The sequence below is a fragment of the Myotis myotis genome, unplaced genomic scaffold (genome assembly GCF_014108235.1).
Source record: "Myotis myotis isolate mMyoMyo1 unplaced genomic scaffold, mMyoMyo1.p scaffold_m19_p_2, whole genome shotgun sequence".
Lineage (NCBI taxonomy): Eukaryota > Metazoa > Chordata > Mammalia > Chiroptera > Vespertilionidae > Myotis > Myotis myotis.
The window spans coordinates 127191164-127215127 of record NW_023416324.1 but is presented as its reverse complement, the minus strand read 5'-3'; the positions used below and the strand labels follow the sequence as shown (position 1 = coordinate 127215127).

The following is a 23964-nucleotide window of genomic DNA, read 5'->3' as shown; positions in this document are numbered from 1 at the left end:
ACATCTGAATAAAAAAAGAGGTGTTACTTTTTCACACAAATATAATCAGATATCACCAGTTGATTGGTGCCGACACCTAAAATGTCACATCTTCAGAAAATAGGGAAATCCACTTATCCCCTTTTAATGACAAATACCATAACATATTTATAAACACATAATACCATAGCATACATTTATAAACACATAAACTATGGAAATCCTTTTATCCCTTTTGATGACAAATACCACCACACATATTTATAAACACATATATGTTTTATAAACACATTTATAAATTAGGTCTTAGAATTATTTTTGCATTATTATAGATGGCATAATATTATTTGCATAATTTGTTTTTAATTTTGAACTTTATATCTTAGTATAACAATGAACCTTTGTAGACATGATTAAGGTGAAAGGATTAATTTCCTACAAACTGAAATATACAGAATGTTCCCAGTGGAATATTATCAGTATTCCACAGCTTTCTTTTCTGACACCTAAATTTTTCTTATTTTTGTTTAAATATGTAAGTCCCTTAGAACTAGACCATCAAATATCATGACTGATGTGTATACATCTCATTGTGTTTATATTTATACAATACTGGATGATCTTTAAACTAAATGTATCCTAAATAAAAATAGCTCCTCAATTATGATAAGAAATTAAAATTATTGCTGTCAGATTTCAATAACATGCCATATTCTATTAACAACAGATGCTAGAAAGTATTTGTATGATTCTATAGGTATCCACATGATCAGGCTAAGTAATCTAAATAAATACATAGGTTTGAAAATGTGAGTGGTAGCCATTATATTAGAATTTTTTATATCATGAATCATCAAATTTAATTATATCTTAAATTACAGCACTTCATAATATTTCAATTTTGATAAGCATTCTATCCATCTCTGAATACTTCTTTCTGAAAAATAAAAAATTTAATGCTAACATTTCTTATTTAAACACATTGATTTTAGGTATTCTTAATATACAGAAATAATTAGAAATTATACCATTTATAGTATTACCCCTTTCAAAATGTTCAATTGTTACACTAAGAATTATTTAAAAGTTTATTTTTGTCTCATTTAGTCCCACATTTGACAATTATTTATTTTAAAATATCATCATTCTGTTTAATCCTAATGAAGTATTTAAAACTGTAGGTTCAATTATCTAGAATGTTTCTAAAATAAAATCCTTTCCCCAGTTCCTATTGTGTTTTGAAAGCTTTTACTGTATTGATTTTATTGTGTTTGCATGGAGATATTTTCATCATTTAACATATGCAAAAATATAATTTTAACTTTCTCCTTCCCATGGTCTCTTATTATTGCTTTAGTTGGAAAGTCATTTCCAGAAGAGAAATTCTTAAAATTTCAATTCCAAAAAAATTTGTGTGAATCTGGTTAAATTAGTTTTTGCTAGCTGACATATTGTGTTTATATTTTAACCTGATGAAAACCTAGTAAAATATATAATTCTGCCTTCCAACTATTTATAGAAAATGGATTAAATGTATTAAGACTTCATTAATTCAAGAAAACTCAAAATATATAAAGCCGCACAAATCTCAGAGTCTTTATAGCTCTTATAACAGTGGTTTTGGCTATGCTGGAGATACGCAGGTTCACAGACTTCCAAGGGGTACCTGAAGTATGCAAGAACTTTGAAAAAAATATTCTGCTTAAAGTTCTTAAAGTTTAGGAATCCATTTTAATTACTTCTTAAAAGACAGTAAAAAAATAGAAAAAAAAACTATATTTATTGAGCACTTCCTATATATCAGGCACTGTTTATACAGTTAAGCACTTTATCTCTTTCAGCCCTGAGCACATTTTTGTTAGGTATCATTACTTTTATTTTGGAAAAGAAATAAATGCTTAGAGAAGGTACACAAAGGACTTGCCAATGATCACCAAGACAAAGGTGAGGAAACAAGGATTCCACTTACTCATCATTTACTCTATTAGCTTCCCAGCATCTGTCCAAAGGCCTCCCAAGATACCTAGCTCTCCCACGCTGATAACCCTACTTTAAGAGGTTGCTATAGATTGAATTGTGTCACTCTCAAATTCATATGTTGCAGCCCTGCCCCTAAGGTGACGGTAATTGGAGATGAGGACTTTGGGAAGTACTTAGGTTTAGATGAGCTCCCGCAGGTGGAGCAGTCATGATGAATAGTACCGTTATTAGAATAGGTATCAGAAAGAATTCACTGTCTTCCTGCCACACAAGGACACAAGAAGGAAACCATCTGAAAACCAGGAAGTGAATTCTCACCAAACCTGACCATGCTACCACCCTGATTTCAGACTTACATCCTGCAAAAGTGTAAAAAAATAAGTAAGGACATAAGTCACCCAGTCTATGGTATTTCGTTATGGCAGCCCAAGTTGAATAAGACAGTACTCATGTATTACTTTTGCAGTAAATAGTTTCAAAATACTTTGTATACTAAACATACCAACTTAATAATTTTTCATCTAGTTGAACACTTTTGGGTTCATTTGTTTGATTTACCTACTTATGATTTCTGGCTTATTACAACTTTTCATGTTTTGTCTTATTCGATTAGTCTTGTTTATTTTTAATGCCAATACATTACCAAGTAACTCTCTAATAACAACTACAAGTTAAATACTTTCATTTAAAGTTCATCTTAACCAGACTATATACCTAAAACTTTTGCTTCACCTTTCTTTGAAGTCTAAATACTCATGAAGCTCACTTACCACTTGCTAATGTCTAATTGTCTTTATTTGGCCCTATTTCTGTCTAGAAATGTTCAGGTCATTATCAAGGAACTTGGAAATAAAGAGATGATAGCCCAGCTTTCTACATAGTAACAAGTTTATTTGGCTCCAGGGATTATTGGGCAAGTTCTCAACTGTTATAGGGTTCAATTCTAAAATCTTCTTAAATAAAAGGTTATTAAACAAAGGATTTTGTCATCGTATTGCAAATACAGAAAATAAGTCATTCTAAAAATAACTACATTTCTGGAAACATGCTTTTTCCTCACCTATTCTTTCAGTCTCTGTTTCATAAATTCCTAATCACCCTCAAAGACCTTTCCTTTCTTTGAAGACATCCTTGAATTCTTTAGAAAGGATTTGTTCTAATTTTTACAAACCTCTGCTGGGCACTTATGACAAGAGATTAATCGTTTTACTTATATAAGTCTCATCCTTTAGATATTAGCTTCATTTCTTAAAGGGATGCTTTAAATATTTGTGTACAATATATAGTCTCTTCGTGATTTGTTGGTTGGTCTAATGAATGAAAGAATGCAATGAAAATATTTTATAAAAACATTCAAATATGGATATTAATTGCTACTTAAACAGATTAGATAAAATGTAAACTCATACAATTAAGATAATTCCAGAAAAATAAACACATTTCAAAAATGTATTGTGAAAAGAAATTATATTTAAAAATCTATGGAAACATCCCACATAATGACGATTTATGTCCCAAGTAAACAAGTCAACAAGTAAAAACAAAGCAAAAACAAAAATCATTCTGGGTATACTATATAATAAACAACTCTCTTAAAATGCATGTGCATAGAAATCTACACTTTTATAAATGGTAATGAATCTACATTTAAAAGTAATAATAATAGTTGAGATATTCTGAGTACTTCCCATTGGCCAAATCTTATCCTAAACAACTTTACGTTTTGTCAATGACTTAATTCTCACAAATAAAATACTATTCTAACACAATACTATGATAAACAAAATTTTAGACATTTACAACATTTTTGTAATTGGATTTGCTACATATTATAGTTTAGTAAAAATATAAATTCATTAATGAAATAATATGAGAAATGCCACTTGATAAATTCCAATTTATAAAGAGTCTTATTTGATACCAGGAAAGACAGCAAAAATAGGTCAATATTTAGGTCAATTATACCAAGACCCTCCCTGGAATAAATCATATCTATATTTGAAAAAGGAAATTTGATTAGTAATTTATTCAATGCTAATTAGTTTGTAGCCACAAGCCACCTTTACCACCCACATCACCCCTTCATTCCAATACCTTTGGGTTGGTTCCATTCTTATTCTGAATGTTGTTTAACCTAAAATGTCTTTAGGGGATAATTTTCTAACCACCTTTAAACTACCACCCACAGTTTCTCACAAACTAAGATGCATCAGAGAAGTTCTTTTTTCTTTTTCCTAAGTGGAACAAAGGAAATATTAAAACATAAGTGACATGTAACTTTAAACTTTCTACTGGTGATATTATTGTTCTACACTTAAAATGGTAAATTACTACTAAATTATGGTAGATGGCAATGTAGTAAACAATTGAAATGATTAAAATAGGTCAATAATAACCTAAACTATAAAGCTCCCCAGTTTTAATAATTTCAAATAACTAGTAGTATAAACAGAAAAGATAATGGAACTAATTATTCGTTTTTCTAAAAATTTAAATGTTAAGCCATTGACAAAGATTTATCTGAGTGGAAATATGTATTTGTTCAAGGTATTTGTAGACCAATAGCTCAGACTGATGACTTCCTCCCATGTGTAATGTAAACATATACATATACTGTGGAATGTATGTGTGCACACATAATCATGTGCACACACATGCATAAGTAACATAAATATCTATACTAATAAAAGGGTAATGTGCGAATTAGACTGGCTGTCTTCCAGACGTTCTTCCTGACAAAGTCGGGGCTGGATGAAGCTGCCCGACCCCGGTCCTGGGTGCCTGCAGCTGGCCAGAGGGAGGGAAGCCTGGGTCCTTTGTGTGGGGACGAGACAGAGGCAGTTAGGGGTGATCAGGCCAGCAGGGGAACAGTTAGGGGCAATCAGGCCACAGGGGAGCAGTTAGGGGCAATCAGACAAGCAGAGGTGGTTAGGGGTGATCAGGCAGGCAGGCAGGTGAGCAGTTAGGAGCCAACAGTCCCAGATTGCAAGAGGGTCCTGATTGGACAGGGTGCAGGCAGGGCTGAGGGATCTCCCGCCCCCGTGCACGAATTCTGTGCACCGGACTCTGGTATTTAGATAAGTTGGAGACATCACTTGAGTCCATTTTTGTTTTATTTGCACAGGGACATCCATTATTTTAAATGCAGGAATTGAGTCTTATTTTATAGTATGACTTCAATAATTTCAGTAATGTAATTTTTAAAATAATCTTTGTTTATTGAAATTATCTTTAAAAATCTCATATATTAAAGTTGTGTTATGTGTTAACTTCATTTTGTAAATAGGGCATAGTAAAATATTTTCTACATGAAAAGTGTCTAGCATCTGATAGAGCTTTAACAACTGCCTTATTGTGAGGCTGCAATGACCTAGAACATTTGAAAACATTTTGTTTTTACTGTATTTGTTACAATGTGACATCACTTTCTCATTTCCCCACTAGGAGAAAGGTCAGGCATCCCCGTTTGACAGATGTAAAGACTAAGACAGCAAGCAGAAAAGAGACTTGTCAGCTAGTTGAGTCAGAAAAATGGGAGAGTCTGTTTATCAGCCAGTCATCTTCTGACAGCCAGCCATAAGTCTTGCTTTACACAAAAAGGAGGCCAACCAGGGGCTTTTAAAAAATTTTGCTAATACACAGATATCTAGTCTAATAATGTCAGTTATAATGAGATTTTGCCTAAGCTAGTTTCTTGGAAGTAATCAAAGCCAATTTAAAATCTATCTATATTTCCATACACCTTCTAGATTTTTGGCCTATGACATTGTTTCACTAACTTTAAGACTTAATTTTACCATCATATTCTCAAAATTAAATGTAAGTTTAATTACCTGGAATAAATCAATAGCTATCCCATTTCAGTTTAACAAACTTGACTCTATCATTAAGAAATGGATAGTCAAGGAATCCTATGACTACATTCACATTTTAGACAAGTCAGCCTGATACCTGGAGGATAAATTTGCAAGTCAGAAATGCCATCTAGGAGGCTGATGCAGGCACAAAGTGAGACATGGCCTGGCCCTACAATAAGACAGTGATAGTACACCAAACAAGTGTGGGTGAGCTAAGGATGAGAAGTAAAGAAGAGACTCATAAAGGCAATAAATGCCTAGGATTCAATAAGTTGCAAAGGAAATATAGGAAAAAGATCAAAAGTAGGAAGAATGATGGTTTGTAGGAAGGTTTTACATTTTTTAAAGGATTAGATTTTAAACACTATTGATAAGGTTCATGATTCAAACATCTTTGCTCAGATCTATTTATTAGTTGATTTAGATATTAGCATGGGATCTAAAGGTACCTGAAAATTTTTTTTAAAAGATTTTTTAAAATTGATTTACTCATTTATTTTGAGGATAAAATAAAACACAGCTTGAAAGTAACTTAAAACTTTTACCAGCTATCTCACATTGTGCTTTAATGCTTACAAGGCTGTTGTTCTTAATGACAACTTGGTAAATTCAAAATACAAATAAATATAATGGAAAGGTATGAATGCCTTCACTCCATATTCACCGATGGGAGTAATAAAGCTGATACTAACAGCAATAGACATTAGAAACTAATCACAGCTAATCTATATATGCAAAAGCCTAAGCAACTGAATGACCAGACTGACCAGAAGGACTAGAATGACCAGAACAACTGGTCACTATGATGCACTCTGACCACCATGGGGCAGATGCTCAATGCAGGAGCTGCACCTTGATGGTCAGTGAGCTCCCACAGCAGGAGTGCCACTCAGCTGAGACCCGCCCCTGGGGCCTACCAGCCTGGCAGCAACCACTCACTCAGTAGTCCTGCAGGTCTAATCTCCGGAGAACCGGCCAAGCACCTACATACCAGTGCCACCAGCACGATCCCAACAGCACTGCTGGCCTCCTGGAAGTCAACGTCGGGCACCGTGACTGCTTCCCCTCCCTAGATACTCCACAAGGAAGAAACAATACAAAGATGACCGCCAGGTGGCTCCCAACAACCAGTGAGAAAGTCAGTGGGGGGGGATCCGGATCTTGGGCCGGCAAGGGCATCCCACCACCCGCCAAGAGGGCTGATCGCATCCTGACACCTCCACCCCTCTCAGGACCCCAGCCTTGCATGAATCTGTGCACCAGGCCTCTAGTTTTAAATAAAGATGGCATAGAACAGAATACCCAATCTGATTTAATTGAAATTGAAATTTATAGTATTCAAAAATAAGAATACAATTATCACCTCCTCCTTTATCAGCACACACAAGTAATAACAGGTTGCACAATTACATTCCTTTGCAAAGTATCATGAGTCTATTCCATGGAGAATAACTAGAGAAAGTGATGCTGATGAATAAACTTTAGTTTTAAGTGCTTGAACTGCATATAAATTTGCCTTCTGGAAAGCTGGTGAATGAAAGAACTCTAGAGTCTTAATCAATTTAGATTATTTTTAAAAATGTATGGCCTTTGTCCTCTTTTTAACTTCACTTAACTCTCATTACAAAACAGCTCTATCCTACCAGTATGAAAACCTATTTTACAGAAAAATCCAATGCCCAATCACAAAATGATACTACTGACAATCTGTTCATTTCTGTGGCAGAGGGTTGGTGATGAGTGGTTTGTCTTCTGATTTACCTTTCAGAGTGTTTTATTTGTGCTTTTATCTTTGTTTTCAAACTACTCCATAATCATCAGCACATCTGACATTGCTAACTTCCTACTGTCACTATGTGACCGCTAGTTGGGAAAAATGAGAAGAGATGAATACAGAAGGTTTATATAAATCCTGTAATATTAGAGAAGGAATTTTCAGTGGAACAGAAGAGCTGATTTGGGATACTGGATGAAATATGCGTTTTCTAAATAAAAAAGGTATTGTTTTCTTAGAAATGCCATCTATTGTCTAATTTTACACAGAGCTCTTTATAAAAGAACTAGAGGCCTGGTGCATGAAATTCATGCATGGGGGGGGGGTGTCCCTCAACCTGGCCTGCACCCTCTCCAATCTGGGACCCCTCAGGGGATGTCTGACAGAGGTGTGGGATTGGGCCTAAATGGACAGTTGGACATCCCTCTCACAATCCAGAACTGCTGGCTTCCAACCACTCGCCTGCCTGCCTGTCTGATTGCCCCTAACTGCTTCTGCCTGCCAGCCTGATCACCCCTAACCACTCCCCTGCCGGCCTGATCGCCCCCTAACTGTTCCCCTGCTGGCCTGGTAGCCTACAACTGTCCTCCCTTGCCGTAACCTGCTTACTCCTCCAAACCGGCCTCCTCTGTGCCATGCAGAGCTGTGGGACCCCCAGGCCTCATTGCACGGAGCAGCCACTGGGCCCGCCTCTGCTGTGCATGAGGCCATCTTGCGACAGCCATCTTGTTGCAGCATTGTGCGAGGGCATCAGGCTTTAATGATATAGGATTATAGCAGATTATTTAACAAACTTCACTTTAAAATTACAACAAAAACCCACAAACTATAAGCATCAAAGGTTATAATGCTAAATTTAAGACGTTTGAAATGTTTTTAATAAGAGAACGTTAAAAAACTGTTGTAGTTTAAATGTAGCTAATTAGAACTCTAATTTGTAAGTGGTTTATAAATGGTGAATCCACAATGTAAATGGAAAAACCCACTGTAAGGCAGCAAAAATGGAGAAACAATTGATGAAACATTCAGATGGGTTAAATAGACTTCACTGTCTATACAGGAAGTTCATTTTCCTGAACTTGACATTAAGGAGAATTTGTTACAATGATCTTTACTATCATTAACTTATAATAAGATGTTGTCCACAATTATGTTTCATTTGTTGCTATCTCCTCTGGGTGGCTTTTGGAGAACACTAAAGGACTATTATAAAACACAATAGATGAGATTTTTCATATGAAATAGAGATAACATTATTTCAAACTTTTGGTTTTGGAAGAAAGTACAACTTTGAAAAAAATGTGCAAATTGAAGTTGGACTGACAACTCCTCAATTTGAAAAGTTAGAAAATTAAATCCAAATGAATAAATAAACAAAAAGAGCCACAATCTATTATCCTATATAATAAAAGGGTAATATGCAAACGGACCCTAACAGCAGAAAGACTGGGAATGACTGGTCACTATGACACACACTGACCACCAGGGGGCAGACGCTCAATGCAGGAGCTGCCCCCTGGTGGTCAGTGCGCTCCCACAGGGGAGCTCTGCTCAGCCACAAACCAGACTGAAGACTGCCAGTACAGTGGGGGTGGTGGGAGCCTTTCCGGCTTCCTCAGAAGTGCTAAGGATGTCAGATTGCAGCTTAGGCCTGCTCTCCACTGGCAAATGGACATCCTCCAAGGGCTCCCGGGCTGCCAGAGGGATGTCTGATTGCCAGCTTAGGCCCTATCCCCCAGGGAGCGGGCCTAAACCAGCAGGTGGTCATCCCCCGACGGGTCCCAGACTGTGAGAGGGCACAGGCCGGGCTGAGGGATACCCCCCCACCCCCATGCACAAATTTTTGTGCACCGGGCCTCTAGTCATTTAATAAAATAAGACAATACTTCTAAGAGAATACATTTCATACCAACGTGTGTGTGTGTGTGTGTGTGTGTGTGTGTGTGTGTGTGTATAATCTCAGCATTTTTAGTGTCTTTTGGGAAGTAATACTTTAAACTCATATTTTAAAAAATATCTTAGGTTAAGAAATTTAATAGAATTTATAAGGTAGGAATTTAGATATGATGTTTCCAGGGTTGTCAGGTATTCTTTGTTCTCAAATAAGGCCATCAAGTGCTTTGAATCTGCAAGTACTTTGAATTCTTTCTCAGATATGAGGACTGTATGTCTGCAGTTCTAGGATAATACCACTAGAGGGTACCCTTGCCTAACTCCTCAGACAAACGGTGATTAAATTATAGTTTCTAACAAAACATCTTTTTATTGAAATATATAAATTTACTACTTATATCACTAGTTTTTATAACATATAAGTTATGTTTAAAGCAAAGCTGGCTATCTTGGGAATATACTAGGAGGTTCACATAATTCATTATCTCTGTAATAATGCAAAGCCGCTTAGACAGCATTTTTTGTTGTTGTTTTTTGCTAATCACTATGGAAATTGTATTTACACAAGTCTTTATAGGAAATACATTCTTCTCATCTACATGTCATAAATGAAAGAGCTAAAGTTCATAGAGGTTAGAGATGTTTAGAGCTCTTCATATTTTGACTCCTGTGTACATTTTGAGTGTCCTCTTATCTATTTATGTATTTATTTATTTCTCACTCGAGGTTAGTTTTTCATTGACTTTAGAGAGAGAAGAAGAGAGAAAGAGAAACAGCAATGTGAGAGAGAAACATCGATCAGTTGTCTACCATATCTGCCCAGATCAGGGATCGAACCTGCAACCTGGGTATGTGCCCTGACTGGGAATTGAACCCTCAACCTTTTGGAGTACAGGATGAGGCTCCAGCCAACGTAGCCACCCTTCCAGGGCTTGAGTGTCTTCTTTAGTCCTAAATTCGGATTATTTTCAGTTTCCTGAAAAGCTTTATCTCACATATTTGTGCATACCATTAAGAATCATATTTCTAGTCCATTCCCACTTGCACTCTCACATCCTTTCCCTCATTCAATCGAGGAACAGCTTATTGTCCTAGAGGTACCATCTCAAATTATGTTGACTGTGGGGAAACATATCCTGCACACATAATCCTTACATTACACACCATAGAGTTTTCTTAAGTTGTTCAGTTTCCATAATAATACTACCAAGCATATAATCTCATATAATTAATGCAGCATATCTATATCATGTCAAAGATATAGTCACTATTATCTCCATTTATCTTGCATGGAAAATTGAGCAAACTATTAGATTATCAAGTTACTAACAATAATTTTTAAAAGTATATTTTTAGCAAGTTAAAGTTTATTTGTTCAAGGAGTCTAATAAAAATAAAGTGAGAAAAAGAAAAAGATGAACTTATTGGTACTTGTCAAAGAAAATTCCAGGAGTAGTCATTTAAGAGCTGCCTACATCCAGGCAGCATGCCCCTTTCTTCCTCACGGTTTCTGTTTCATACCTGGCTAGCACTGGCAGAAAAGAAAGGGCCTTTAATGATTAAAGAGTTAAATATCCTCACAGAAGGCAATTTTAAGAAGAGAGAGACTCTCACTCCTCTAGCATCCATTTAATCTCCATGAAAGACTGTAGTCCAGCTTGGGTCATGGGTCCTCCATCTGGAGAAAAGGATGAAGCTCCAGCATCGACTCGGTCTAGGCCAGGTGCCCTTCCTGTGACCAGGGGGTGTGCAAAGTATACTGATGAACCACTTCATTAGAAACACCTGGCATGCGTGAGAGCAGATATCTCCCAATGTGCACATGTGGCTTCTCATAGCAAAACTAAGAGATAACTACTCTCATGCAGAGCTAAAGAAATAGAAAATGCAATTATGGTCTTTCCTGTTGAGCATATATTTTCTTTTGTACAGTTACCAAGTTGGATTTTTTGTTTAACTTGGGCCTATTTAAATGTCTCGATGCTCTAAATGAGATGAAGCCACTAAGTCCTTGAAAGGTAGTAATGCCATGGGAAGCTGAACAGTTTGTGGGTTCGGTACATGATTCAGTCGGGGAACACTTTTTGCAGATGACCCTGCCATGGAGACATAGTAGGAAGACATTCTTGTGACTTTGCATCATTTTACGGAATTGGAACAGTGTAAGGGACTGACAGCAAGTGGACCCAAAATGAAGAGAATAAACCAAGTTGCTAAAGGCAAAGCATACTTACAGACTAAAATCCTCATTAGCAGCACAAAGCTAGAAGCCAAATTTCTGCTATCTTGGTAGTACCCCAGCCAAGGACGCACTAATTAGACAGGGAGATAAGCCCTGTTGCTAAAGCAAACCTATCCTTTGTTTATGATTAGGCACGGAGTGACAGTGCTGAGTGAGCATCAAGGTCCAAACTCCCATTCTCACAGAAAAGAGCAAGGGGGTGCCCAAGACTAAAATGCCCGCCAAGAGTGAGCACCAGAAATAAGGGCTGTGAACTTTAACTGAGCAAAGTCTGACCCCCATATAGGTAAGGGAACTAGGTAAAGTGAAGTGGAGGGGTGCCTAGTGTGATAAAGTGAGATATTTTATGGATACACCGAGGCAGAATCTGGAATCAGTGCTGGGGAAGCAGAAGCTGAACTTTAAAACTATGATGTACTTCTTGTTGAAATTACTACTATAGACTTTTTTTCTTGTTTTTAATTTTTCTGATTTTTATTGAATCTTTTGGGGTGGCATGTCTTAATAAAAATACATAGGTTTTAGGTGTACAATTCTATAATACATTATCAGTATATTTTATCGTGTGTTCACCACCCCAAATCAAGTCTCCTTCCATCACCATTTATCCCCTCTTTACTCTCTTTTAACCCCCCCCACTCCCTTTCCCTATGATAATCACCATACCACTGTCTGTTCAATGAATCTTATTTATTTATTTTCTTTGCTTAACCCCTTAACCTCGCCTTTGACAACTGTCAGTTTGTTCTCTGTATCTATGAGTCAGTTTCTAAATTCTAGAAGAAAACAGGCAGTAAAATCTCAGACATTTCTCATAGCAATGTTTGGCTCAGTGGATAGAGCGTCGGCCTGCGGACTGAAGGGTCCCAGGTTCGATTCCGGTCAAGGGCGTGTGCCTTGGTTGCGGGCACATTCCCAGTAGGAGATGTGCAGGAGGCAGCTGATCGATGTTTCTTTCTCATCGATGTTTCTAGCTCTCTGTCTCTCTCCCTTCCTCTCTGTAAAAAATCAATAAAATATATATAAAAAAAAAGAAAAGAAAACAGGCAGTAAAATCTCAGACATTTCTCATAGCAATATTTTTTTTCTGATATATTGCTTCAGACAAAGAAAAAATAAACAATTGGGGCTACACCAAACTAACAAATACTTGCACAGCAAAGGACACCGTAAACAAATGAAAAGACTGCCCAGTAATGGGAGAACATATTTGTCACTGATACATCTGATAAGGGATTAATATCCAAATTTTATAAATAATTTATAAATCTCTACATAAAAAATAAACAATTCAATTAAAAAATGGGCAAAGGACCTGAATAGAAACTTCCCAAAGAGGACATACAGATGACAAAGAGACATATGAAGAGATGCTCACCATCACTAATCATTAGAAAAATGCAAATTAAAGCCGTCATAAGATATCACCTCACACCTGTCAGAGTGGCTGTCATCAATAAACCAACAAACAAGTGCTGGCGAGGATGTGGAGAAAGGGAACCCTTGTGCAGTGTCAGAGAAAGACAAATACCATATGATTTCACTCATACCATATGTTGCATCTAATGAACAAAATACAATAGACTCTTACCTGGTTTCAGTGATATGGTGGGGATTGTGGAGCCTGGTCCCTGTGAGTAGAAATGTCATACAGAGTGGTACAATAAAATGACTAGACATCAACAGTCACAGAGGTTCTGAAAAGGGTAAAGCAGGAACAAGATCGGATCGAATTGTAGGGTCTCAGCAAGCCACCGTGAGGGTCATAGTTTTATTGTAGATATCTTGGATCTGAACTCTAATCCAGCTACTACATTTTATGCACAAAATGTGTACAAGAAAACATACCCCCCCCCCAAGATCACATATTTATGCAAGATCATAACCTGAATTAGAATTCAAAGATTTCTAATCCAGTAACATTCACTATATCATATTACTTATAGATAGTAAAGACACAATCACTAAGTTCACACAATTTCCTACATTGTATGGTTACTGACATTTGGGTTATTAATTAAATTACAACTATTGTCTCAATTAACTCTTTGCCATTTGGGGCAATGAGTTCTTTTCCATTAAAATATTTTATGTGCGGCCGAAAACCGGTTTGGCTCAGTGGATAGAGCGTCGGCCTACGGACTGAAGGGTCCCAGGTTCGATTCCGGTCAAGGGCATGTACCTTGGTTGCAGGCACATCCCCAGTAGGGGGTGTGCAGGGGGCAGCATATCGATATTTCTCTCTCATCGATGTTTCTAACTCTCTATCCCTCTCCTTTCTTCTCTGTAAAAAATCAATAAAATATATTTAAAAAAAAATATTTTATGTGCGAAAAGCTTGCCCCGAGTCAGGCCTGTGAACCAGCCAGAGCACCAAGGCAGGCGCATGTGACAGTGTGAGGGAACCAGCTTTTGACAAGTTTGCACTGAACGTGAGTATAAGCTGGTTGTTCTTGGCTCAGGAGGCGTTGGAAAATCTGCTGTGACTGCACAGTTTGTTCAAGGATTTTTTTTGTTGAAAAATATGATCCTACAATAGATTCTTGAAGTTGAAGCAGATGCGCTCAGTGTGTGCTAGAAATCTCGATGCTGAAGGAACGGAACAGTTTACAGCAACGAGGGACTACATGGACAACAGGGCTTTGCAGTAGTTTATTCCATCACAGCTCGGTCCACATTTAACGAGTTACAAGGTATGAGAGGACAGATTTTTCTAGTTACAGACATTGATGATGTTCCAGTGATTCTGTTTAGTAATCAGTGTGATGCAGCAGACAAAAGAGTTGCAGGAAATGAATGAGGTCAAAATCTAGCAAGACAATGGAACAACTCTGCATTCTTAAAAATCCTCTGCAAAATGAAAAATAAATGTTAATAAGATCTTCTATGACCTCGTACAGCAAATTAACAGAAAAACTCCAGTCCTGGGAAGCCCAGCAATGTCATTGTGTCAGTTGCTTAATATCCTCAGTGCATTGTAGCTCTGAGCCAAGTCTGGAGAACTGCTGCCCAATTAAACAGTGCCCGCCTGCCAAGGCTGCCAAACCTACCAGCATCTTAAACGGACTTTCTGGGTGGTGCCCTTCAAGAGGCGGGCAAAAGCCACTGCATCAGTGTGCACATTCTAATCCCTTTCCAGTCAAAAGAGAGAGGGTTACTTATAGACAGTCCTAGAGCACGCAGCTGGGAACACCAGAGGCTGCAATCCACTCTCACGGCTGAGGGGCACGTTCCCCCACAAATGGGTACGTGTGTCAGAATGGTGTACCATATGCTTGAACATGCCCCGTCTTTGCATTGGAGAGTGCAGCAATATAAGTCCTAAAAGCATGAGCACTTCAGCATAACAAGAGAAAGTCCAAAGACCTCCTATATACACTACTCCAGATAACTTCACTTCCTTGATAGTTGTAGCTTATTGTAATAAATATATATATGAAAATCAAGGTCATTACCATTGTATTATACAAAAAATGCTTTGATTAACATAGCTATAATTTTTTTTAAACTGGATACAGTGATCTTATCTTTACAATACAATAGTCCTTTCAGCATAATGTCTTATATTAAAGACATAGCCTTTAATATCAGTTGGGAAGCAAACATGCACATTTTCAAATCTCTTATTATATGTTTCCTTTTTGTTTACATAGGGGGCAATATTTATAGTTGTGTGTACAGTGGTGGTCTACAACAAGAAGTGTATATTTTCAAACAGTTTTTAATGTTTTAACAATTTTTGTAAATCATGTTCCAGCTGCTGCAGCTGTAGCTTCTCATTGCGAATCCCCTGCTTGCTGACATAAGTATATCTGCAATATGAATATACAGGATTGGCATTTTTGCCTGTTAGTGATTGTTTCCCATGTGTAACATTTTAGTTGAGATGTTAAATGATGGACAAGTACGGTGGGTGTGAATGTGGGCAGTGATTTTAAACATGTGTAATTGGTCCCAATACCCAAATTGCAGTAACTATTGCTGTTTCATTTAGCAATGGCTTGTTACTTTGCAGGCATTAACATTTGGGTGTCTATTCTCAGTATTTAAATTGACCTAAGCTAATTTTGCAACAACCTAGAGGTGGCCAAATGTAAACTAAAAGTGGTGCAGTTTTATATAGCAGCACCAATAAGTCTGGATTGCCATGCAAGAGCTTGCATTATAAAAAATATTTTATTGCTAAAATCATTTCATTTTATGTATACTCCATTAGAGCACTATGCACATGGATTTAATGTTTGTGTCTGCTTAAGTGAATTTAAAAAGCTATGTGAGTTCATATAATTTTATATAAAGCTTTGTAACATGAAAATTCACACAAATTTTAAAAGCAAAGTTCTTATATGCTGGCTTGTTGCACAACTAACATAAACTATGAAGTTGTCCTCAACTTTGGCAATGTGAGTGGTCTTTGCAAAATATGCCTAACCTATCTCGTCTCAGGACCATGCCTTTCATAGCTGTAAACCTAGTAGGGCTGGTGACTCTAATATAAATTCAGCATACCCTGGAAAAGAGACCTCCTTCGCCAAATGGTCATTGACTTACCCATCATTGCTAGAAATTCATTTACATATGATATAATCTACCAACAACTAAAGGTAAAAATTGCAAGACAAACATCTTTGGGAGAAAGAACATTAACTTGAATTCTCGATAAAACATAAGAAAAAATATTTTACTTTACAAGGTGATATAATAATTCAATATGCCATATACAGTTATTCAAATATATAGAACAAAATATGTATTTATAATTGTTATTAATAACAATAAATTTTAAATAATTTTAAACCACTATTTTGTTATGTTTTATTGATAAATTATTATTTTATTGATTTTGACAATAGTGGTGTGATTTTTTTTCTTTATTGATTAAGGTATTACATATGTGCCCTTATCCCCCATTTTCTTTTTACTTATTCACTAGTGCTTAAACACACACACATACACAAACACCAAGCTGACATTTTCCTAAATTAGTAGCTTACAAAATTCAGCAGAAAAGAAAACTGCTTAGAGAACTATATTGAAAGTCTTCTTAAGTGTAACAATTCAAGGCTATAATTCTATTTCACTAAGCTTTATAACTTAACTGAAGAAAGCCATTTCAAGGAAAGAAATTATATGAAATGAGACTACCTGGAATAAATTATTAACATCTTGAAAGTACATTTATATAGATAATTTATTAGTTTAATGTTCTTACTTTGCAGATTCATTGGTAAACTTATTAGAACTTTATGTCAAATAAAGGTCTCTGTGTGGAATTATTACTTCAGAAAGGTACAAACCGAATTATAGGGAATAACCAATTCAGACTGCCAAAGATTGAAACTCTGATTTCTAGAGCAGTCTACCAGCAGCTCTTTATAAGCCCACACTTTAACATCGGCTTTGCATAATTAGCGAGAATAAGAATAACAGTGATCATGCTGCTAATATTGGTATGCATGTAGAAAAGTAAAAGATTCTTAAGTAGTTCTTTAAAATCTCAACTCAAGTTTCCTTTTTGTGCACTGAAACTCTTATTTTCCAATAGCACTCCATACCAGATTAGATTCACACACAATCTTGGTAATACTTTTAATGCAAGATGGTGTAGAAGATAAATTATCATGTAATCATTTACTATTCCAAAACAGGTTTTATTGATTTTCAGATGTGTGGCAATAGATACTATCTGTAATGGAAGAACCAGAATTCTATATTTTTCCCTTAGATAATAAAACAGCCATCTCTAATAATGTACTGTATTTCCAATCACTGTGTTAGGTTTCATATTTTTCTATACTCTAATTTAAGTCTCAAAATCAGTTTTAAGAAATGCTACCTATTTTTGTGCTCTCAAAAATACCACATACCTGAAAGATTTCATGTTAGAGCTTGGAGAACTTTAATACTACAATATAGACATGAATTGCTCTGTGGGTCTCTAAGACTGGAGCTAAATATATTACTATAGTTTGAGTTTGGTGAAACCTATTAGTTCAGCTTCTTAAAATATTATTTTATTCCTTTGTGGCTCTTTATATTCATTCCTACTTATTAGGGTTTCATAATCGTCTTGCCTGGGTTTTATAACGTAGTTCCTTTGTAATATTGGGTAGCCTCTTTTGAATGTGCATTCAGTATTAACCCTTGTTTATTTAGGTTTCTGTTGGGACTAAAATTATTTAACAGTAGAAATGAATCAAACATATTTTTAGATATAGCTAGTGGACAGATAGATTGATAACTAAATATATAGACTGAAAGATACATCAGTCTATCTTTTATCAGTTATCTATCCTGAGTTTTCAGATTACTCTGTCAAATTTTTTAAACTATACTCATAAAAGCAATGCAACTTAAAGAATAATCATTAATCATTTGTGTTATTTAGTTGTTCTCTGAATAACAGTCATATATAATAAGTTGTGTTTCTAAATAATAGGGTTGTTCTGCCACTGGAGAGCAAAGAAAATGTTCTTTGAATTTGAATCAAACAACCAGTTTTACTTTGCCAATCTAGAAATGTCTAGAAAGATTGAATAATATTTTTACAAGATTGTAAGATTCTTGCAGGAGTCCCTCCCAACATTACCTGCCCTCCTCAGATCAGGTTTTTTTCTCTGATCTAAATCATATAAGAGATTTCTAGGTAATATGACTGACTCGAGTTTCTCCCATTTCATTCCATCTCTCATTTTGTTGCCATTGAAAAGTGTCTTCTAAAACACCGCTAAATCAATTCATCCAGGACTAAAAACCTATGGTGACATAATACACCCAACAGAATGGCTAAAATAGATACTGACAACACCAAATGCGAACAAGCATTCAGAGAGCCTGGATAATCTATGCTTTGCAGGGGGAAATCGGGATGGCACAGTCACTTTGTGAAACAGTTTGGCAGTTTCCTATAAAACTAAACAGGCAGTTATGATACCAGAGAGCAAATGCACCATTGAGCACTTACTCCAGGGAAATAAAAGCGTATTACCACAAAAACCTGTACACATGTTCATAGTAGCTTATTCATAGTAGCCAAATACTAGAGACGACCTCGATATCTTCCAATGGCTGAATGATTATTCTTACCATAAGATATTAAAAAAGGAACAAACTAATGATATATGCATAACTTGTATAGATCCAAAGTAATTAGAGTGAATAATATTTTTTAAAAAAAAACCCACCACAGACAATTCTAAAAGGTACATACAATTTAATTCCATTTAGATAACACTTGTTAGTAATAGCCAGGGTTCAGAAATGGGGATGGAGGGGTGGCGAGTACGGCTACAGAAGGGCAATAGCAGGGATCCTTGTGGTGACTGTATCTATGTCAGGACTCTGGTGGTGATATGGCACCCTGGTTTTGTAAGATGTTACCATTTCATTATCTATGTTCTACTACTGCGTAAAGGTTAGATGGGATGTCTATTATATCTTAAAGTTTCACATAAATCTATAATTGTTTCAAAATGAAATGTTTGATTAAAACAAAAACAAAAAACTATGATGACTTCACAGTGTTCCCAAAGAACTAAAATTACCTGTGTCTTATATGTAAGAACATTTAGAATATGTCCTTCAGACATTTATTATCTTTACTTGTTCTGCTCTACTACCTTACCTCTACCCTGCAACCTACACTTCCTACATGTTAAACTGTGTAAAGTTTCTTGCTTATATCACTCTGGTACCACTGAACAGTGTGAATTGTGGCCTCATAATGTGGTCTCTATTATTACAGCTAACTTTAAGGAAGGTTCTGCTCACAGCCTTCCCCTTTTTCTTCTCCAAAACAATACTAAGAAATATTTTCACTATGGCTACCAGGGAGGAGAAAAACAAACAATACATTTTTTTCTCTCTAAGTACATTTAACAATATAAAATCTAGTTATAGTGAAAATAATCCTAATTTCTTTATTTTATTACTTGTGCTCTACTAAAAGAATTAAGGTTGGTTTCAAAATTCATGTAATATAACAATGTTGAATACATTCTTATAAAGAAAGAAAAATGCACCAAAGGGAGTCGTTTGAGGTATGTTGCTCACATGTTGCATACTGCACACCTACAGGGGCCTTTATTTACAATGGGCACAATCATACCGCCGACGAGGTTACACGCACCAAGCACTCTTTTATATGCTTTAAAAGTGTCGGCCCATTTAATCGTCAATACTACCCTAGGAAATAGTCAATATCTCTTCTTCATATAATAAAGAAATTGAGGTGCAGAGTGGGGATATGGCACGTTTTGGAATCAAACACAGGTGTACCTGACTACAAAGGATGTACATTTAATTCCCTAAAAATTAGAAATATGTTTGGCCATAAGCTCTCTAGGAGCCAATTCAAAGAGGAAAACCGAGTCACTTAAAAGTCACAGCATTCATTATGCAGAATAAAGTTGTTTATGAAAACCACAGATGTTCCAGGAGCTGAGGACTGATGAAGTCTGCCTGCTTCCTAACAGAAGGACAGCACTAAAACAAAGGAAAGTATGCTGAATAACATTCTTGTTATTTCCAATTGCAATTAGATGGTTATCAAATGATGCTGCAGAGATTTCTTAAAATTACTAAACGTTTATAATTCCTACTTCAACTAAACTAAAAACAAAAATTCAACACATCCAGCTTTTAATACACTGAGTAGATTTTTCCTAATTTTGAGTCATTAAGGTGCTATGTTCGTCTACTTGATTCTCGCTGTGTCCTGATGGTGTTGCAAGTCTCAGCCTAGCATGCCTGCCTGACCTTGACTTGCAGAGTGTTCATTTTTCATCATATTCATGGGTCAAAGTGGAAACAGTGCTGAATAGGACATTTTCCTTTTTGAATATGCAGAGTAATTAAAAAATATATTCTGCAGATCACTTGTCCTGGGTATTAGAACAATTTTAGAAAAAAATTTTAAATAAATTTCTATCTTCTCAGTTACTACACAATATGCTATTACATAGCATTTCACTATGAGATAGTTTAACCTATTAGCAAGTTTCTAGTGTTTTCTAGAAGGAATTTTATTGTTAGGGTATTTATGTTTTTCATTGATTCAAATAGGTATAAAATTACATACACTCAATATAGGAAGTGATTATGCAATCTAAAGTCAACTTTTACAATAAAATGCAGTAATTTAGACATTAAATTATTCTTCTATAAATTCCTGTCTATGTAGTTGATATTATTAAATGTTTGTAGTTACATTTTACTTCACTAAATGATTAATTTTTATTTTCCATTTGACTTTCTGGAACTTACTTTAAATTAGATTTAAAATAGAGGATGCTAAAAGGATAAAACCAGGTATACATTAATAAGAAGTTTATTTTAAAAGTGAGGGAAAGAGAGTAGAATTTTTTCATAATTGAAAGTATATATCAAGGAAATTTGAAGTTTCATAAATTGGTTCTCAGTTTCTAAGTCTGATAATTCACCACTCACCATTAAGACAGCTAAATACCATGCATAATTTCTTGTTTTGTGCTATTATTACTAACAATTTTTGATGGGATCCTATGTAGAATCTATTAAAATCAATCCTTGGAACTATATGCAAAAATCATATATATGTATATATATGGGTTTTTTAGCTATTTGCAGAATTAAAAATTGGACTATTTTATCAAGCCATAATTTTAATAAATTAACAAAATAAAATATTTAGCAACTTATTTTTTTCTAAAAGCTTTGGTGCCTCAAACGCATTCAATTGTCTTCTATAACTCAAGTGAGCCTGGGGAGAGGGCATTTGCTGCAGCTTGCAGCATTTCCTTTAGAGCCACCTTCCGTGCTGTAGATTTTGGTGGACATTTAAGTTCTTACTCATAAACAAGTTGGAGTCTCCAAACAAACAAACAAAAAAGAAAGAAATGTAAGTTAAAAAAATTAAAGATGGAAGGGATTGGGGATTCTTAAATGTGAAATAATTCTGAATAAATATTTTAACTAATATTTAAGTTTATGTATAATACATCTCTGATTTTTTTCAGTACATAATCTCATTGGATTTTCAAAAAATAAGAACATTTTATTATCTTTATTTTATACATAGGGAGAGATTAGCAGAGAGATTGTCTTCTTCACATTTACACACATAATAAGTGGTAATTAAAAACCTGCATATTTTATGTTTAGACAGCACAACTATATGATTCACAAAGAGAGATGGCCTTTTTAAATCCATATTTTTTATTATAGGGTTGAAAAGTTAGCATGCATCAAATGCAACGAGTTTACTTTAAAATAGTTTTGTGCTCTAAAATGCTTTCATTTATTTCATTAATAATTGCCACCATTTACAAGTCTATGGGCTGCCCTGAAGATGTAGCATTACTTCGGCAGACATTCAGCAAATGTCACATTGCAGTTTTCTTCTTATATAAACAGAAGCCTCAAGAGACAAAGATGAAACTTCTTAGATGAAAGATTATACATTCTAAATGTCAGTCTCTTAAAATACTCTAAACCCTTTTTAAATATAGTTAATGCAAATAACATAAAATGGGACTCAAATTATTATTTTTTCTTTACAAGCAGGTTGGTGGATACATGCACAAGGTACAAAGCCAAACAATTCTGTGAGCAGTTACAAACAGTGCTATTCAGTGAGCATAAACAGAAAAAAATTCCATGGAGTATGAATAGATTGACTTGATACCATCTGCAATTAAGAACACCATAACCTAGCTAATTGGTTTTGTTCACAATGGCTAGTGAAGTCTTGTCCAGCTTCTAAAATTGCTAGATGTATGTCAATTGTCATAAATTATATTTACATATATATGAAAATTTGAACTATACTTCTTGTGTCCATGTAGAATATTTAATGTTTTCTGCTTCTTTATTTTACATATTGGTACTTTTTGATGGGATAATTATTTAACATCTGTTTTACAAATCTCAAAGTCCACATTTCAGTGAGTTATTTCTTCACATCCTTAGATAGTTTTTATTTATCAGTCATGAATAGGTAGATTGCTACACCCCTTAAATATATCCTTCTCCTTCTTTCCTATAATATAATCTAATAACAGACAAAAAGGGTAATTAACCATACCTCCGCTATGCTTCCCATTGGCTAATCAGGGCGATATGCAAATTAACTGCCAACAAAGATGGTGGCCAGCAGCCACGCAGCTGAAGCGAACATGAGGCTTGCTTGCTCCAGTGATGGAGGAAGCCAAGGTTCCCCACCTGCCGTGGCCCTGCTCTGAGCCTGAAAGCAACAATGTTTCAATTACAGAAGCTAAACAAACCCCAGATACCTGCTTTGAGCCGGCCGTGGCCTCAGAGCTGGGAGTGCCAGTGAATGCAACAATGTTTCAATTATAGAAGGTAAATAAATCCCAGAATAAAAAAAAAAGAAAGAAAAAAAGGAGAGGTTGGGAGCTTCGGTCGCCCGCCAGCCTGAAAACGGCCCTCAGCTCCTCACCCAGACTGGCCAGGAACCCCAGTGGGGACCCCCACCCTGAAGGGGGTGTGATCAGCTGCAATCAGCCATCAGACCCTCACTCAGGCTGGCCAGGCACCCAAGCAGGACCCCCACCCTGATCCGGGACACCCTTCAAGGCAAACCAGCCGGTCCCCACCCGTGCACCAGGCCTCTATCCTATATAGTAAAAGGGTAATATGCAAACTGACCCTAACAGCAGAACGACTGGGATTGAGTCGTCACTACAACACGCACTGACCACCAGGGGGCAGATGCTCAATGCAGGAGCTGCCCTCTGGTGGTCAGTGCTCTCCCACATGGGGGAGCTCTGCTCAGCCACAAGCCAGGCTGATGGCTGACAGTACGGCGGTAGTGGTGGGAGCCTCTCCCGCCTCCTCAGCAGTGCTAAGGATGTCCAACTGCAGCTTAGATCTGTTCCCCGCTGGTAAGAGTACATTCCCCAAGGGTTACCGGGCTGCCAGAGGGATGTCTTATTGCCATCTTAGGCCCAATCCCCCGGGGAGCAAGCCTAAGCCAGCAGGTGGTCATCCCCCGAGGGGTCTCAGACTGCGAGAGGGCACAGGCCGGGCTGAGGGATCCCCACCCCCTGAGTACACAAACTTTTGTGCACCAGGCCTATAGTTTAGATATAAGTATTTATATCTAGTTATTTCTTTAAAAACAATCAATATATTTTTCTGGCTTATACATAAGTATATACATTAAAATTATTGTAGTAAGCACCCACATATAAATGCATGAGTCGATGTCTTGAAGATAAATTCAATCACATATCTTACTA

At 36.1% G+C, this 23964-nt stretch overlaps 1 protein-coding gene and 1 pseudogene across 3 annotated transcripts in view; one reads left to right on the top strand and one right to left on the bottom strand.

Annotated features, from left to right (window-relative positions):
- Nucleotides 1-23964, bottom strand: part of CADM2 (cell adhesion molecule 2) — a 1212655-nt gene that overhangs the window by 548141 nt on the left and 640550 nt on the right. The window lies entirely within an intron of this gene.
- LOC118677568 lies at nt 11508-14706 on the top strand (annotated as a pseudogene).